Below are 7,360 nucleotides of genomic sequence, written 5' to 3'. Positions count from 1 at the left end.
AGTCATGGACCTCTGCAAATTGAACCTGACAAAAAAGCCCCGCTCTACCATTTCCCTATGAGAGACAAAAATTCCTACCAGCTTAATTTATGCACTAACTAATGTGCATTTAAAAGAGCCTTGAAATGTATAATGTGCTAAAAATGACAATTAATTTTCACTCATGCAAAGGCATTTAAAATTAAATAGAACTAGACCAATGTAGGTATGATTATCATTGCTTTGTTGTAAATTCTTTTGTAATCAACAAATTGTCATCAAATGTAGAGAAAATGCTCACTCTGTACAAAATACTCTGCTGATGACAGTAGGGGGAAAAGAGTAGAAACAGACTCTGTATTTTCTGGGAGGGAAATACACAAGGCATGGGCATATTAATACGATGTTTCCTGCACCATATTAAAACTCATTCATACACACAACCTTACACACTTGTGCACATCCTCACACACATATACACAGGGGCACCCCCTACCTTAGGCACTAAGGATATATGCTAACCCACTAGACACCATATCTGCTCTATGGAGCTTACTAACTTGAGGTAAGGTAATCCCTGAATAAGTAATTACAGGTATAAAGAAGTCAGAGCAATCAGGTCATGAGGGGCTTTTTGAAAGAGGAGGGACTTGGGTCTGACCTGTGTGTCCTTGGGCAAACACCCAGCCTCATTTAACCTTTTAACACTAGGATTGGACACCCTAAGGTCCTCCCTTGATACATCATGACTGTAAATGTCATGGTATGCCACTGTCCCAGGCAAAAGAGGAAATAAAGCAAACTGTATGTTCTGGGTCCTCCTTCCTGAAGGCCATCAAGTGTACAGTCTTCCCAGACTTCACCAACCAGCGCACTTCCCAAGCTGGACTGCTGTCCTGGTACGTTGGACAACTAACCCAACTGTCAGCAGACCCATTGCCATCACTGTACCTTGAGTCACCTCTCTCACTCAGCATCCTCCTTGGCCAGATCTTTGGTGTCATCACCTGTTGTGGCAACAGGGCAGAGGGCTGTGGATATGCTCATCCAACCCTTTATCATTTCAGCTGCAGCCCTTGGAGATGGTCCTTAGGTGGAAAATTTCATGGATGATCAGAATAGTGGGAATTTCAAGACACAGAAGAAGAAAAGGCAGGATCAATGTAGGTGCTTGGCAGTTTGGGAGCAGAGTGAGAGCTGGACCACAAGAAAGGGGACCCTTTTTCTCAAATTTTACTTTCATCTTAGGCCTCCCTCAGTGTCAAATAAACTCAGCGGCAGTAAAGTTTAAGGGGCGATTTGATGTTTAAACAAGAAAAGCTGTCCCCTGCACTTAGAAGTGTATCTCTCCTAATTCCTTAATTTCCAGATTCCATTCAGGCTTATTCTTCCCTGATTGAAAATGTAGGAATAGTTTGATGAAGCAGTAACTCAGTAGAAATAATGATGATGATCATGATGATGATGATGTTCATGATGATGATCATGATAACAATGATAATAACAGAGGAGAGGTTCATTTATAGAGCTTCCCATTTTCCATTTTTGCCTTCATTCTGTCTCACATGAACATGAGCTAATTGATCCTTCTGGCATCTCTGTGAGGTAGGTAAGAATTAGAATTCCTTCTCAAGGAATAGCTACTTTATTAATAACCAAGTAGGTGAGTGATAAACTGTTGAGTTCCCAACTTTTCCTGCCCAGAGTCACTGATGATAGACCCCCTCCAATAGTAATACTAAAGTCTGGTTTCTGGGCTGCGTCTGGCACATAGAAGGTACTTAATAAATTTGCTAGTGAATCAACTAAAACATTGACTGACTAAATAAATGAGTGAATGAGGCAGGGCCTGAGAAGCTTGTCAGATGCAGCCCACTTGGGGCCTTTGGGACTGAACACCCATGTTCTGGATGCTTCTAATTGCCATGGTTTATTTTAGAGATGCCATAGGACATCTCCACTCATCAGTCACACAGACGGAAATTCTGCCATTTTCATTCATCCTCCCCTGCACCTTCATAGGAAGGAAGGGCACTGGGAAGGGAGAGAATAGGAACAATATAATGTAAGAGTGAGTTTTCCCTTGTATTTTATCTGAGCCTTCATTTCTCACCTTTGCCTTCCCAAGGCTGAATGATTCTCTACAACTCTGGGAAAGCCACAATGGTCTCCCTGTCTCCAGTTTCTCCTCTTACAATCTATACCCACCTCCTTGCTGAATCCAGATGTTTAACTATTCATGCAGCTCTCCCAGTCAACAAGCAAGCTAGCAAATGAAAGAACCCTTTCTGACTGTTGGAATTGCTTCTGACTCTTCAACACATAGACTTTGACATTAGCAGACTAGGTTCTTAGCAAAGCTTAGCCCGTGTTGGCATTGAAGCCTTGAATATGTCACTTTGTCTTTCTGGCCACAGTTTCCCTATCTGTGAAGAGGGAATAATAATACCTACATTGTGGAAATGTTTTGTAATCAACAACAAACATGAATTGGTGTATTTCCACTTTGGACAAATCCTTAAAGTGAAAAATAAATAAATAAAACCAGTGTCTAGAGGGGAATAATAGGTCCCCAGGAACCTTGAAAATATTCAGGATCTCCCCTGATTAACAATGTAGGAATAGTTTGATGAAGCAGCAACTCAGCAGAAATAATGACAATGATCATGGTCTTGTTCTGGGGATTACTGTGAGAGGAATATTAAAATCTCCAAGTCCCATTGTGGATTGGTCTACTCTGCCAACCTTTGCTTCCTGTATTTTGAAGCTCTGCTTGTAGGTGCCTACACATTTAGGACTCTTATGTCTTCTTGACATGGCCCTTTTAAATTATCTAATGTTCCTCTTTATCCCTAGTAATTTTACTTATTCAGAAGTCTTCTTTGTGTGGCACCAATATAGCCATTGTATCTTTCTTTTGATTAGTATTTACATGATATATGTAGATTTCCCCATATTTTTATTTTTAACTATTCATGCTGTTTTATTGAAAGTACTTTCTCTTGGTAAAGGAAGTTCTAATTCTAACTTGGAACTAGCAATCTGTATTCTTAACAAGCTCCCCCAAATGATTCAGATGGAACCTCTAGTATTGCCTTCTCTTTATAGAAGTTTGTCCGTGAACAAGCAGTCGGAGAAGGCAGCAGCCCAAGGCAGGGCACAAAGAGGGCTGAAAGAGATGGTTTTGCAGAGTAAGAGAAACTTACAGGAAAAAAAGTGATACGAGGATATGGATGGTGCCAGTTGGATCTTAGGAAACATCAAGGGCACGTGTGGAAGGCTTACAAGGAGGCATGTCTGAGACTGGAAGGAAAGTGGAGAGGATGGAAACATGATCCTGAGAAAACCTGAGGTGAAGGCCTGAGACTTCTTCTCCCTGATGGCTTCTGTCTTCTGACTTCTGTTACTTAGTGGAGGGGATTTTGTAGTAAGAATGGGAGCAGGAGCTGAATTGGTGCCCAGAGCAAAGTGGGTCTGGGTTGGGCATCTGAACGGACCAATTAAGAAGAAATGCTGACTGGCCCTGAGGGAAGAGCTGAGGCCAGCAGAAGGAACCTGTGATGGGGTGAAGTTCAGGATTGGACCTGCACTGGCAGGGGCAGTCCTGGCAGAAGCAGAGGGGAGGGATGGGCTGGGGAGGGCAAAGGGAAAGAAGTATTAGTAGTGGAAGATGGGGCAGTGAGGAGGAGAGACCTTGGTTCCACTACAGAACTTACCAACCTCTTGCTTTGTGACTGGGCAAGTCACAGAACCCTCTGGACTCAATCTCCTCATTTTTCAAATGGGGACACAGCTTTACAGGTCTCCCATGAGAACAGATGAAAAAATGGGTTAAAGGTGGTGTGTTTTTTTTTAATGGTCTATAGATGCAAAGTTAATAACTACTATTTTTGTTATTCATACTGCAAGAAATGGAACGTTATCTCCTAATGGCTTAGCCATGTTGAACATCAATATTTAACCATTCTATGGAGAAAGCATTTAGCTGTCAGGTCATGTGACTTGTTATTACTGTTGACAATAAGAATCAGTTAAACATGTGGTATACCCAAGGTGGGTTATATTGTGATAGAATTTAAAGGTGTTTATCAGAAATTGAATAGGCCTTTCCTATAGAACCAGTTGGGGGGGGGGGGGAATGTGCTGCAGAAACATCTCAATCAGTGATGTGATTTTTCAATAATTGACATAATGTTTCTGATAATTGTTTTATAATACCTTGCATGCTCCCCCCATTACCATTCCATTTTATGATGTTATTAATATACAGATGTTGCTTTAATCCTTTTTAAAATTTATCTTAGCTATCCCACATGTACATTTTCAAGTGATTCATTCACTTAATAGCACCTCATTTATTTTAGAAGTTTTTTTTGTATGTGTGTGTGTGTTTTCTTCTTATCACTGTGGAAGCACTAATGACATTTATACATGGCTTCTCTTTCATTTCTTCCTCCACCCAGAGTTGAGGAATATCGGCCATTCTTCTCCTCAGGGCCAAGACCTCATTCCTCTCTCAGTTGTTGAATTGCCCCTTGCCATCCTGCACTAACCACATGCTGGGATTTATTTCTTCTCCAGCCCTTCCTTCTGGTCTAAAGTGTGACACCAAGACCAGGTTTGGTTCAATGTTGGATGAGAGCCACCTTGTCAGTTCCCATTAAACATCTTCCCAGTAAAACCAACTATTTTAGTCCATTTCTATCTCTGAGAAGGCTCGTTGAACAAGATGAAGTTGGTTTATACTGGCATGTAGGCCAGGGCCTGGGATCAGGTTATTGTAGATGTACCTGCTTCTAAGGGGTCTTAGAGACGCCTCCATTCCAGACAGTATCACTTCTGATTCTGACTCTGTCCTCAGCGCCACTGTGACATTCCCAATTGCAGCTGGACATCTATCTCCCCATCGCTCTGACCACCTGGAGCTCATATGTTTAAACATGGAGTCATCTTCTCTCTCCCAAACTGGTTTCTCCTCTGAGAACCCCAGTGACCTCCGTGGCCATCGTTTAACTCACGGCTCTAACAAGCACAGAATTGGTGGATTAAGACAGTAAAAGCTTACTTGTTCAGGTCACGGAGGTCAGCAAGGGGTGGCGTTGGGGAGGGGACATTTCTCTGCCCTGAACAATCCTCTGGGACTCTGCTCTCCCCACCTGGTGGCTCCTTACTCCTCCAGGTCATCTGTGAGCTCTCTTCAGCTTCTGAACTAGAGTGAATCACACAGGAGGTCTAATGGGCCTGTCCTAGAAGAAGCAGCTTCCACCTTCTGACACATTCCATTGTCAGGGGCAGTTGCCTGGCCTTCCCTAACTGCACTGGAGGCTAGAAAACATGGAGGAGGCCCAGGATGCTCAGGACTATATGGACATCAGTGAGTGCCAGGCCCTTGCCCCACTTCCTGCTGTTTCCTTGCACGGACTGCTCAGCTGCTCTCTGCCAATTGCCTTCGGAGCTTTTCTGCTGCTGAGAAATAAATGTGGTTGATTACTGGAGCCTGGAAACAGACTTCCTTGAGGCAACAGAGTGAAATGTGACTGGGGTCAAGCCTAGGGCAGATGACCCACTGCAGGTGCTCAGTGCAGGGCCTGTCTCCCTCCCGTCTGCATCTCACGCCTGCCCTAACCAGTCCCTGATGTGGAAGGAATGTCCCACAGGAGGGATGGCCTTCCGTACAAAGCAAAGCAGCACCATGGGGAAGGCAGGGACATGCGTAAGGTCAACAAAGTGCTCACTCAGTGCATGGAGTGTGGTGCTTGAGAGTCATCAGTGGACTTGTCTGTGTCAGGGATCCAGGTCTTATAACAGCCAATGGTGAGGCTCAGGCCAGAAACTGATCTACAAGCCTGGCCAAGTTGTAACAATTCCAAGTGAAAATAATGCTACTTGAATGTGCTCACCTAAGGAAACTTGCTCCCCAATAGAGCTTGAGACACCCACTGACACTGCCAAGCAAATGTGAGGCCTTGGGACTCCTCTCCCTGGAGAATTTGCAACTTAAGGCTCATTTCCCAGGATGGGAAGAAAGAGTCTCCCAGACAAAAGGATTCCAAGCATCACTAAGCACGTGTGTGAGGATACAGTGGGATAAAGGGGTGAGGATTCTGCCAGTGCTTCTGAGATTGCACCATCTGCACCACCCGAGCAGAAAGCTGGACTAGCAGACAAGGCCTAGGCCACATTCGGGGTCTGAAGCTCTGGGTGTGTTCAAAAGTGAAGGCATACCCAACGGTTACAAAACTGTTAACATGTAACAATTATTCCCTTTAACATACACAACGATATACACACCTATCAAGACTTTACACACGTGTGACCACATTTGGAAATATTGTGAAAAGCCTGCATTCAGTTTGTGTGAGAATACAAGGTCTGGGTCGAGCCAAGTCCCATTTAAACACCACTATTCCTAGAATTGCTTTCTTCTTACTGCATGTCCAACTCTTCCTCTTTCATCTCTTCCCTCCACCCACCTTACAAGCGAACGCTCTGCCCTGTACATTCATACCAGTTCACACAGCCCCATATCCTCAGAGAAACAAAAGCCAGAGGGCCATTTGGTGCTGCCTTGATCTCGCTCGCGCTCTGTCTTCCAAATGTATTTGCTATTTGCTCCCGTGTCCCCGCGTACCCCTGCTGTTCCCAATTGCCCATTGCCTATTAGGAACTGTTCCAGCCAAGGTATTTTCCCCTATTTATTTGCTCCTTTTTCCCTGGGAACTTTACTATGCATGAGTAACTGGCCTGCGATGCTGCTTTTGTTTGCCATTTTGCATTCGTTAAAAACCAGTCATCTGCATGTTTTATAAACCCATAGGGGTCTCTCTCCCCTTGATCAATGCTGGAAGTGCTCGTTAACATCTGGGGAAGTTATGGCCCCAGGAAGGGGGGATGCGCGACCTATGGAGTGTGGTTTCAGGGAAGTTGTCTAAAAAAACCCACCAAAGCACTTTATATTCATCACCAGGGTTGCTCACTAAACAGAAATGAGCCTGCCCGCCTTGGGTCCCTTGGTGTATTTGCTTCCCCCAGCCTGGAATGCATTTTCCTTCCTCTCTGTTTGTCTAGGCAACTTCTCGGGGAAGTCCTTCCTGGGCACCTCAGCTGACTCTGACTCCTTCTTTCTCAGAAAACCACCAGCCAATTTAACCATCATACATTGGGCACCTCCTATGTGCCAAAGACATGGCTAGGCATTTCTAGGAGTTAATACACACACACACACACACACACACACACACACACACACTAGACCTGGTACACGATTTGTGCACATTGAAAGGAAATTAATTAGAAGAATTATTTTAATATCGCTATTTGCCCTTTCTCTATAATAAAAGTGTCAACCAAATTCACGATCGACAAAGACAGATGGAAACAC

The sequence above is a fragment of the Myotis davidii genome, unplaced genomic scaffold, assembly GCF_000327345.1.
Source record: "Myotis davidii unplaced genomic scaffold, ASM32734v1 scaffold815, whole genome shotgun sequence".
Classification (NCBI taxonomy): Eukaryota; Metazoa; Chordata; class Mammalia; order Chiroptera; family Vespertilionidae; genus Myotis; species Myotis davidii.
The sequence above is the reverse complement of the archived record's forward strand: the minus strand, read 5'-3'. Positions refer to the sequence as shown.